The following is a 12,766-nucleotide window of genomic DNA, read 5'->3' as shown; positions in this document are numbered from 1 at the left end:
ATGATCTCAGGGTCCTGGGATGGAGCCCCGCATCGGGCTCTCTGCTCAGCAGAGAGCCTGCTTCCTCCTCTCTCTCTGCCTGCCTCTCTGCCTACTTGTGATCTCTGTCTGTCAAATAAATAAATAAAATCTCTAAAAAAAAAAAAAAAAGAAAGAAAAAGAAAAGAAAAGAAAGCCAAAGTTGGTGGCATCGCAATTCCAGACTTCAGGCTCTATTACAAAGCTGTCTCATCAAGACAGTATGGTACTGGCACAAAAACCATACACATGCATCAGTGGAACAGAACAGAGAGCCCAGAATTAGACCCTCAACTCTATGGTTGACAAAGCAGGAAAGAATATCCAATGGAAAAAAGACAGTCTCTCCAACCAATGGTGTTGGGAAAACTGGACAGGCACATGCAGAAAAATGAAACTGGACCATTTCCTTACACTGCACACAAAAATAGACTCAAAATGGATGAAAGACCTCAATGTGAGAAAGGAATCCATCAAAATCCTGGAGAACACAGGCAGCAACATCTTCGACCTCAGCCACAGCAATTTCTTCCTAAAAACATCGCCAAAGGTAAGACAAGCAAGGGCAAAATGAACTATTGGGACTTCATCAAAATAAAAAGCTTTTGCACAGCAAAGGAAAGAGCCAACAAAAACAAGAGACAACTGACAGAATGGGAGAAGGTATTTGCAAAGGATGCATCAGATAAAGAACTAGTATCCCGAATCTATAAAGAACTTATCAAACTCAACACCCAAAGTAGAAATAATCCAATCAAAAAACGGGCAGAGGACATGAACAGACATTTCTGCAAAGAAGACATCTAAATGGCCAAGACACATGAAAAACTGCTCCACATTATTCGGCATCAGGGAAATACAAATCAAAACCACAATGAGATACCACCTCACACCAATCAGAATGGCTAAAATTAACAAGTCAGGAAATGACAGATGCTGGTGAGGATGTGGAGAAAGGGGAACCCTCCTACACTATTGGTGGGAATGCAAGCTGGTGCAGCCACTCTGGAAAACAGCATGAAGTTCCTCAAAAAGTTGAAAATAGAGCTACCCTAGGACCCAGCAATCGCACTACTGGATATTTACCCTAAAGATACAAATGCAGGGATCCAAAGGGGCACATGCACCCAAATGTTTATAGCAACAATGTCCACAATAGCCAAACTATGGAAGGAACCAAGATGTCCATCAACAGATGAATGGATAAAGAAGATGTGGTATATATATACAATGGAATACTATGCAGCCATCAAAAGAAATGAAATCTTGCCATTTGCAACAACATGGATGGAACTAGAGGGTATTACGCTGAGCAAAATAAGCCAATCAGAGAAAGAAAATTATCATATGATCTCTCTGATATAAGGAATTTGAGAAGCAGGGAGGGGGGTCGTTGGGAGTAGGGAAGGAAAAAAAAATGAAACAAGATGGGATCAAGAGGGAGAAAAACCATAAGAGACTCGTAATCTCACAAAACAAATTGAGGGTTGCCGGGGGGAGGGGGGGAGGGAGAGGGTTTTGGGGTTATGGACATTGGGGAGGGTATGTGCTGTTGAGTGCTATGAAATGTGTAAGCCTGATGATTCACAGACCTGCACCCCTGGGGCTAATACATTATATGTTAATAAAAATAAAAATTAGGAAAAAAAAGATGCTATATGAAGTTATTTCACCTCATAATAAAAACTCAAAAAATACCTATCTGATTAATTTGAGCTACTAAAATGGAAACCAGGCATCAATATAATTTTCTCTCTCAAATTGTTTCTTCCAAAAGCCTTTCAACTAGGGCCAACTAAAAAACTGTATAAATTTAAAACTACCATTTTTTAATATGTGGTTACTAAAAACTCTTATATAGAGGGATTTATAGGCTTTATGTATCAAACCTTACTCATGTCAAGAAACCTTAAGAGGAGAGTTACATGATAAATGGATTTTCCTTCCAAAAAAGTAGCTATAGAATACATGATGCTTGGGCCAGATATATATATACTCTCTTAGGGAAACTAAGGGGGGAAAAAATGGCAAAGTTGTATTTTTTTTTCCAGCTGCTGGAATATTAAATGAAAAAAACCAAGTCCACCTGTCACCAGAAAGAGAACTTTCAGATTCACAAAGCCTAAATTTCTCTCTTGAAACATATGTGAGAATATTGACCAATAAAAGTACTTGCTACTACCACACACAAGACTATTTTTCTCCAGCATGACTATGTAAGTGCTGTTTAATTCAACTATTTCATTATCTTCTTCCTCTAAATTCCCTCAAGTTAAAGGCCAAAACATAACTCTTTCAAATATAACACTTCCCTGAGCCTAGACAGGAATTGAGCAAAATTAATAAATATTCATTGAACAGAATAGCATTATAGGCCAGCTAATGCATTCACATGATGCACTATGGCTCATAAATTTCTATTGTTAAAATGTATAATTCTTCAATAAATGTAAGACAATGAGTCCTATTTGTATCAAATTAAATACAAGCTATACAGTAATTTATAATTCAAGACCAAATATAGTTGTATTTAAAAATTCACTTAAACTACTAAGAAGAAAAAAGGAGCTGTGTGTGTGTGTGTGTGTTAGAGTCTTTGTTACATACGCATATGTATTTAATTCTTAGGAAGCACAGGAGTGTCTATCCTCCTGATTAATGAAGTCTTAGCTACAAATCTTCAATTTTACTTTGAAACTTTACATGTAAATCTTACTCAGGAAGAGTGGCTTTTGTATCATAAAAGTTTCATTCAGTTAAACTTCTCAGAGATTAATCCAGTCTTAAAAGCATGTTACTTCCTATTTTTCTGGCAGAAACTATAGCTGTAAAGACAGACAACAGATTTATAGAACATCAATCAATATTCTTTTAGGGCTCAATCTTAACACTGACAAAAACTAATTTACTCTATTTGCTACCAATGCTTTCAAGACAAATCTAAAAGCTTTGACAGTATTAGACAACAGTAAGCAAACCAAAGTGATTGATAAAGAAGATTCTACCATGTATCATTAGGAATAAATGTATAAGAGATTCCCAAATCCTTCTTTTATGACAAAAAAGAATTGCAAGAGAGAATCAAATCAAATAAGCTATGTTTATAAAAGTTACACCTATTATTTATATAAAAACCTATAGCTAAGAGGAATTTTTGATGATGTCAGTGGTGCCACTGAACAAGTTTCATAGCCTTGAATAATTTCAGCAGCTGTCATCATAATTCTATTTATTACTGTCATTTACAAAAGATCTGAGGAAGGAATAAACCAAAGTGAGATGCTTCTGCCTAACTCAAATTTTATAGCAGGATTCTGTTCTTTCATTTTTAAAGTAACAAATCTCTCCATTAACACTTTTGACCACTGTTTTCCTTCCCCAAAATGTAGATATTTAAAAAACAGGAGTTTTTTTGTTGTTGTTGTTGTTCCTGGTTTCTTGTCACTAAAATGCATTATTACAGCAAACAAAAAATGTAAGTGGGTGTCTCATTTTTTGAGAGCATGACATCACTTCTACTATACTCATTAATTTGTTTTTCATTGTGATGATAATAATAATAGTAACAATAATTTCATTTTTATGATTCCTATAACAGAGTCCAACTAATCACTTTACCAATGAAAAATATCCACAAATACAGAAATAGCTGGTTATGCAATGAGCCACTGTGACAGCTATAATCTGGAGTTTTGATGGCCAGTCTTTCTACCCAGTTATAATATATCTCATTACTATTTAAATCTTCCACCAGTTTTGATAGTTCTATTAATTTTAAAAGTATAAAATAAAAGATAATGCCTTCATTTTTCAAAATACCTCTTTGGATAATTTCATGTTTCTCAGATGTCTAAAACCTAACCAGAAAATACCATTATGCAAAGTTCACATTTAAGTCACCAGTTTGATAACGGGTCCTAGAATTTATAACCAGAAATGATGTCCAGCATATAACAAAACTCATTTCTTTAATCATATTTCTAAAAACCAAAACACTTGCCAATCTTAGTTTTCCAATATAGGTTCTCTATAGCTAACATCAAGAGCAGATAAGCAAGTAACACTGGGTTTGAGTTCCAATTTCAATAATGTGAAAGACTAAGATAAAGTGAAAATCCTCAATTTCACTCCTAAATTTCTACCCTAAAGAAATCACTTGTGGGCATAAGGTAGAATATGAAATAGCATTCACTTCAGCCCTGTAAGTAATACAAAAAACTGAAATTGCTGAGAGAACAAATAAACTAATCTACTTATCCAATGGAATACTATATAGTAGTTTAAATGAAAGCACTCAAGCAAAGCACTGCATATACTGACATGGATAAATCTCAAGAAAAACATTAAGTTTAAAATGTAAATTACAAAACAAAAAAAAATGAGGGAAGTTTTAACAAATATCTATATTTTTTTAAATTTTTTAAGATTTTATTTGTTTATTTGAGAGAGAGCACAAGCTAGATGGGGAGAGGTGAAGGGAGAAGCAGACTCCGCACTGAGCAGGGACCCTGCCCCTAACGCAGGGCTCGACTCCAGGACCCTGGGATCATGACCTGAGCTGAAGGCAGACACTTAACCAACTGAGCCATCCAGGTGCCCCTTAAATCTTTTCTAAAATAATGTGAAACAAGGAAAAATGTTAAATGTTCAATCTTAACAATGAATACATAGATGTCTATTACATTATTTTATGTGTTGAATTTATAAAAAAATTTAAAACTTGGAGCACCAAGTTTTCCCTGGTCAGTGGAAAGGCTGCTTTTCCCTCTCCCACTCTACCTGCTTGTGTTCCCTCTCTCGCTCTCTGTCAAATAAACAAATAAAATCTTTTTAAAAATGTAAAAACTTAACAGTACACATAATTTTAAAACCCAGGCATTTAACTTGCAAGGACTGGAAAAACAGTCTGTGTGTACCTTCTCACTATCTCCTCTCACCAGTCTTGAGGTTCAACTACCGCTTAACTTATTTAGTTAACTCCCTTGGGCTGAAGAACACTCTGATGAGGAAGATAGAACAAATTCAATTGGGTTATCTCACATAGACCCCCGTCTTCCATATGATTTTAATGCTTCCAAAATCAAATAAAATTTATACTTAAAATATAAATATTCTGGGGCACCTGAGTGGCTTGCCTTTCTCCACTCTTGTTGAAACTGTTTTCTCAGAGTCCAAGACTAACCCCAAATTCAATCCATTATTCCATTCCTTGGCTGTAACTGCAATCTTGATGTATAATGTGATATCCTTAGTTTTTTTCCCGAAGTTCCTATTTTCCCCCTTTCACCAACTGGTTCCTTCATACTGGCTATAATTTAGTGCTAGAGTAGCCATACTTTGTTTCCTTAACCTTCTAAAAAATTACCCTGTGATCAAGCAATTTGACAAAAGCCTGGGCTGAACAAATGAGACTTCATTGCCACTAATTTTCTAGCTGCATCATTTTTTGTGATCACACAAAGAAACTACCAACACCTTCCCTTCCACAGCTCTAAAATATTTCCACAATTTTATCAGCATCTGTTTTCCTCTTTTATCTTTAGCAAAGGATTCTCACATCCAGTTGTACCATGAAGTTCCTACCATATTGTTTCTTTGAATAACACATACCCTCTTTCACTGTTACATTTCTTTTCCTCCTAAACCCTAGTCATTTGACGTCTGTGGGTGAAAGAAATCTTAAGAGTGACTGTTATTTATTGCTTTTAACCTATGCATTGGTGACAACTAAAGCCACAAGTATTGTTTATAACTCGGGGTGCCTGGGTGGCTCAGTCAGTTAAGAATCAGACTCTTGATTTTGGCTCAGGTCACGATCTTGGGGACACAGGATTAAGCTCTACATGGGGCTCTGCACTCAGTGAAGTCTGCTTACCACCCTCCCTCTGCTCCTCCCCTCACTTACTCTTTCGAGTTCCAAAATAAATTTGTTTCTAACTTCATTCATAGCACATGTTTGCAAAGGTACTCACTGGCCATGGGCAAATCCTTATTTACTAAGTTGCCAGGCACCATTTATTATGCCCTACATGTGGACCTCAGGTATATATGTGTGGTTTCAAGCTCCCTCTGCCTTTTCCCCTACTTTCAATTTTTATCTCCCTGATAAGAAAACATATTCCCCATACAAACAAATCCTTCACAAGCCTTAAATCTTAAAAAAAAAAAAAAAAAAAGTCAGATACTTATCTTCAGAAAAACATTTACATGAAGAATTTAAAGACCTGAATTTAGGTCCTGGTTCAACTTACCAAGCATGATACCTTAAATGAATCATTTAGCTTCTCTAAGCTTCCATTTTCTCAGGAGTTTAAAAGCAATGTATGTTACAAGTCCAATCATTACACTCATAAAATCAAATGAAAGCACATAAGTAATAACAACAGCTAACATTTGTTAGTGCTCAGTGATGTCTAGCAATATCAAATCCTTTAAATAGTTTATCTCATTTATATTTAGTCTTCACAATAACTCAAAAAAGTAGATGTTAGCTATTCTTACTATTGTACAGATGAAAATTTCATGGCTTAGAAAAAGTTAAGTAGCTAATCTAAGATCACAACAAGAGACAACTGAAATCTAAATGGAAATCCATATTCAAAGTCATGATTTTAATCACTGCTCCATTTTAGTCCTCAATCTACACTAAAAGGCTTTATAGGTATTAAAACACTTTATACATGCAAGGTGATTATCATTATTAGTATTATTATTACTCATAATGGCACTAATAGTAACAACAGCATCGACTTAGTAATACCTTTTTTTTGTCTCCAACTTACAGAAGTATGCCTTCAATAGAGCAGGTGATGGTGGTGGAGACAAAGAGGGATAATAAACAGTGTTGGGTGACTACACTTATCACGGTGAGCATTTCATAAAGCATATAAATGTCAAATCACAATGTTGCACACCTGAAACCAATATAATATTGCATGTCAACTAAAATTTTTACTTATGAATGTTCCCGAATTTTATTTTGCCAAGTAAAGTCATTTTTTTAAGTGCTACTATCAAACGAGACATTTTAATACTCAAAAACACCAAAAGAACACAATCTTAGAATAAAGTCCTTTATATTGAATAAATTTTTATGAAAACATTAAAAAGAGGACTTTTGCACATATTTAACATAAAAACCCCCTCTAATTAATGTCTCTAGACTAGTACCCGTTCAATGTAATCCATTCAATGTAAAATATTTTCTTTCAAGGACAAATGTTTCAGCAGGTCAAAGCCTCAATCCCACTTCACAAAATTATGTCATGAGAAAATTTCCTGTTACCTTAATCTCAATTTTAAAGGATCATTTTGTAACCATGATAGTATGTCAGTGTTTATTCATTCCATAGATAGAGTGTAGGCAGCATATTCAAGTAATCCTGTAACTAAAAAGATTCAAGAGAGAAGGTCCTTTTAAGATTCCCCCAAACTGAAATTACTCACGGCAGTTTCTAGTTCCTTTAGGCTAGCTCCTTCATGGCTCACTAAGAAATAACAATCTCCTGAAGACTAATTTAATTTTCAAGGTGCCTTAAAAAAACACATCCTGGGTAGCAGACACAAGTAATATAGTTACCAGAAAGATAATAATATGGTTACTAACCCATTACTAATTAGTAAATTGGCATTCTAGACCAGTGCTGTCCAACAGACCATTTGGCAATAATGGAAATACTCTGTATCTGTACTGACCAATAGCTGCTGGCCACATGTGGCAAAGGAGCATTTGAAATGTGATTACAGTAACAAAGCAACTGAATTTTTAACCTTATTTAATTCTAATTAACTTAAATTGCCACATGCGAATTATGGCTATTATTTTGGTCAGTACAGCTCTAGATTATAAATAACCCTTCAAATCGATTGGCATAAGCCTATTCTCAAGACACTAATTATTCCTCAATGAACTAAAAACACCCAGTTTCTATTGCTATAAACCTTAAGTCTGGACCCTGGACCCAGAGACCCAGATTGATCCCATGCAGACAATATGAGGGTCAGCCTGAAACTTCACCTCATCTTACCACAACTTCACTATCGCAGTGCTCACCTACATACTCAACTTGCCCCAACCTATCTGTGTCACACAGACCACAAAGCATTTTTCATCTAGTCGTTATTTTCTCTTTGCCTCCTCTTAATCAAATTGACAGAAACTAAAGCACATTCCAAAGGCATCAGGCAGAGCTGCTAAAATGAAAAGGAGACAGTGGAGAAGCATGCTTTTGCACTAACCTTTCATGTCTAAAGACATGGATTCAAATATAAATCAAACACTGAAGCTTGGTAGTCACATCCAAAACCCCAGGTGGATATGCATCCTAGTCATAAAACTCTTACAATATGACAAGCTGAAAAACGGAACAGATGGGAACAATGGGCAAATTTGCTCAAGTAAGGCCCACAATCATTAAAAGGCTGGGTCATGGACAATGAAAGGAGAGTAAATGCTCCAGAGGTCTGGCCTTTGATTATTGTCACAAATCAATTCAAACAGAAAGATACTATACTTGTAAATATTAATTAGGAAAATTTAGAGCTGGGTTAAAAAAAAGATAATGAGGAAGAACTGGGTGGGGGGGTGAGTCTATTTTAATGCACTCATTTCTTCCTATCCCCTACTAGTCTAAGAAATCTAACCTAGAAAAAATGAGAACCAAACTGAAGACTGCCCCATTTTGTTTCCTTTTCTCACATTCCTTTACTCAAATGAAAACTAGGTATAATGTAAAATCATCACAGAGGTTAATTCCACTAAAATCCTGCTGAAAGGATTTGACTTTTAAAAATATTCAACGTAGAAATCAGGCTTTTAAACTTCAGTTATTCATACTGCAGTTGTAATTCAAGCTTCATAGCTGAACAAGCAATAAGTCAGAGGAAGAACAGTTAGTCCAGCTTGAGTTTGAAGTTCTTTGCTTAATAATTATCTAACGACATCTTTCCACAAGCCATTTAAATAGTTCATCTTCATTTCACAGTCCTCTTGTCCCATTATCCCCAGGCAGCCAAGACTAAAGCACTTCTGTAACTGAATAAACTTTCTTACACAGCAGTTTGAAAATTGTCACTATGCTATTTATTTTGGCTCATGGGTACAATGCATGGTAACTATGCTTTGCTATTATTAAGATTTATGTATACCTTTCCACTCTGAGTCCAACTGCCTTCTCAACAATTAGAAACAAGCATAGTAAATTCACTGGCTGGAAAATCAAAGTACAAGAAATAAACTATTCAGTTCTAACCACTTCAGCCTCTTCTCATTTATTTCCTTAAAATGTAGTGTTAGAAATAAGAATATTGTTAATCTAAAATCTGTTCCTTGGGGCATCTGGGTGGCTTGGTCTTTAAGCGTCTGCCTTTGGCTCAGGTCATGATCCCATGATCCCAGAGTCCTGCATCAGGCTCCCTTCTCAGCGGGAAGCCTGCTTTTCCCTCTTACACTCCCATTGCTTGTGTTCCCTCTCTCACTGTGTCACTGTCAAATAAATAAATAAAATCTTTTTAAAAATATATAAATAGGGACGCCTGGATGGCTCAGTTGGTTAAGCAGTAGCCTTTGGCTCAGGTCATGATCCCAGCATCCTGGGATCGAGTCCCCCATCGGGCTCCTTGCTCAGCAGGGAGCCTGCTTCTCCCTCTGCCTCTGCCTGCCACTCTGTCTGCCTGTGCGCTCGCGCGCTCTCTCTCTCTCTCTCTCTCTGACAAATAAATAAATAAATAATATTTTAAAAAATAAATAAATAAAATAGATAGAAAAAAATCTGTTTCTTTTGTATAAAAATGGAAACAAAAGGACACACATTCTTTCCTGGTTTTTTAAAAATGTATTGTACCAGAGACAATTTCAAAGTGTTTTGAGGAAAAGAATCACAATCTAACTGAACAAACTTTTTAATGTGGAACCAGAAAAATGAGAGTGGAAGGAAAATGAGAGGAAAAGAGAGCTACTATGGCACAATCTAGGAACAAAGCAAATATGGAGTATAATTTTAAGTTCAGACATAACAAGTATCAAAGTATACTTTTCCTGGTATAAGGCAAGGGAAACAGACTCAGGAAGCTAGTCTGAAAACCTAAACTAAAGAAGCAGGTACTAATCAAACAACAACAACAACAAAATCAGATTTAAGAGCAGAGCCACATCATTCACACTAGGTAGGTCCTGAGTAATGCTTTACTCTAAGCATACAGATTGCAGGAAAAAAGGAATGACGTGAATACAGCACATTCACAACTGCAAATATATAATTACATGTTTATTCTCTACTAAGGTGATTACTATAAAATCCTGGTAGATATATAAAACTGCTATTCCAGTACCTTTCTTTTCTTTAAGATTTATTTTTTTTAAAGATTTTATTCATTTATTTGACAGACAGAGATCACAAGTAGGCAGAAAGGCAGGCAGAGAGAGAGGAGGAAGCAGGCTCCCTGCGGAGCAGAGAGCCCGACGTGGGGCTCGATCCCAGGACCCCGGAATTATGACCTGAGCCGAAGGCAGAGGCTTTAACCCACTGAGCCACCCAGGCGCCTCAAGACTTATTTATTTGAGAGAGAAAAAAGAGAAAAGGTGTGCACATGAGCAGGGGGAGGACAGAGGGAGAGAAAGAAGCCTCAAGCAGACTCCCGAGTCAGTGCAAAGCCCAACACAGGGCTCCATCCCAGGACCCCAAGATCAAGACCTGACCAGAAATCGAGAGGCAGATGCCTAACCAACTGAGCCACCCTGCTGCCCACCATTTCAGTACTTTGAAAATAACTGAATATGAATAGCTACACAGGACCCAGAAATCATCCATTCTAAACTTCTGACTTTACAGGCTCAGAAATTATTTTCTGCGATTCAACAAGATGGCCAAGTCTCTGACTCATACTACAGTGCTCTTCTCACTGAAAAGTGCTTCCAAGTACCCAAACTTCCAATATCATTTTTTAAAACACATTCTTCCTCTACAGCAGCAGGGATAGAACAGGTTTTGAAACCTCACACAGCATGACCAACTGCTATACAGAAAAGAATGAGGCACATAGCCTCAAAAAAGCTGTTAAGATGCTCATTCTCATTAATTTTTATTCCCATTTCAAAGGCTTATAAACCAATGAATAAAGACTTATTTGAAAACTGTTAACATACTCTGAGAAATACAGACAACATATATATGTTAGTATCTCTTGAAAAATTAGGACCCAACTTGCCATATTCTTTAATATAAAGAACTGAGACTGCAGACGATTCCTACCAATTGACAAATATGTTAAGAAAGCTTCTTCCTGATACCTCATTTAGCTCTGCATATGCAGAGACATCATTCCTAGAGCTGCAAATGTGCACTAATGACTAATGACCAAATGTGCACTAATGAACCTTGATGAACACATGAAAAGCTTGAGAACTTTCCTATATCCCATGTAAGAACGTAAACAAAATCTCAGGAGTAACTATACTGAAAATAGATTTTATTTATGTAATTATGAAGGGGAAGTTGACAACAGTAATTTGTTTAGAAAGCTTATGAGGAAACTATGGCATCATTTTTCCATAAAAGAGCAATACGAAAAGACGGAGAATGAACTTGACAATAAAAAATTTGTGTTGAAAAAAAAGCCAAGCTAATGCAAGTAATTATTCTTTATAATTAAGATTTCTCCTATATGTAGGTTGAGGCAACAAGCTATAAAATACTTAGCATCAAAACTTTCTCCAGGGGCGCCTGGGTGGCTCAGTGGGTTAAGCCGCTGCCTTCGGCTCAGGTCATGATCTCAGGGTCCTGGGATCGAGTCCCGCGTCGGGCTCTTTGCTCAGCAGGGAGCCTGCTTCCCTATCTCTCTCTCTCTGCCTGCCTCTCCAACTACTTGTAATTTCTCTCTGTCAAATTAATAAATAAAATCTTTAAAAAAAAAAAAAAAAAAAAAACTTTCTCCAGGCATTAAAGAGTCATCCATACAAATAAGACTGCAAAGGAAATTTACATCAAGAATTAAAAGAGTCTCTTAAAAGAATCATAAAAGGATCTTTACACAGTATCTGACATAGTGTTTTGTGAACAAATATTCACAAAATAAGTTATAGTGTTGTGATTTAAGCACAGAATTGAATCTAGTTTTTCTTTTCTCCTAAATGAAAACACTACCATAAAACAATTTTTAAATAAAAAGGTAACAATTCAGTCTGCTTAAAAAAAAAAAAAAAAGTGAGGGAAGTATGAGAACAATTGAGATTGAAGAATAACATAAGCTGGTGATATACTGCTACTTCCAAGCAACGTAAGAATGTCTAGCATGGAACACTTGCATCTTTAAGACTATGTCACCAATAAAAGGAGGCAGTCATCTTGAAAGTATCACCAAAAACTCTATGTTCTCAAATCTGGCAGAATTATAAACACAAAAGGCCACATATTGTATAATTCCATCTGTATGAAATGTCCAGAATAGGAACATCCACAGAGACAGAAAGTAGATTAATAGTTGCCAGGCCAGGGGCCGGAGAGCAGAGGGAAAGGGGACTGACCACTAATGACCACTAATGACCACTAATGACCACTAATGACCACTAATGACCACTAATGACCACTAATAGGTAGAGTGTACAGTGACATTTTTGATGAAAATGTTCTAAAATTCAATAGCGGCATGACTACACAATTCAACATTTAGTGAATTTACTAAAAAACCACCGAACTGTACACTTTCCAAGAGTGAATTTTACGGTATGTGAATTATCATTCCAATTAAATTA

At 36.1% G+C, this 12,766-nt stretch overlaps 1 protein-coding gene across 5 annotated transcripts in view; it reads right to left on the bottom strand.

Moving 5' to 3' along the window:
* Window positions 1–12,766, bottom strand: part of PIK3C3 (phosphatidylinositol 3-kinase catalytic subunit type 3) — a 140,950-nt gene that overhangs the window by 115,011 nt on the left and 13,173 nt on the right. The gene's annotated exons all lie outside the window — the stretch shown is intronic.

This window comes from Mustela putorius, unplaced genomic scaffold (genome assembly GCF_011764305.1).
Source record: "Mustela putorius furo isolate JIRA1106 unplaced genomic scaffold, ASM1176430v1.1 tig00003858_pilon_pilon_pilon, whole genome shotgun sequence".
Taxonomy (NCBI): Eukaryota; Metazoa; Chordata; class Mammalia; order Carnivora; family Mustelidae; genus Mustela; species Mustela putorius.
Note: the sequence above shows the minus strand (reverse complement) of the source record. Positions and strands in the feature narration are given on the sequence as shown.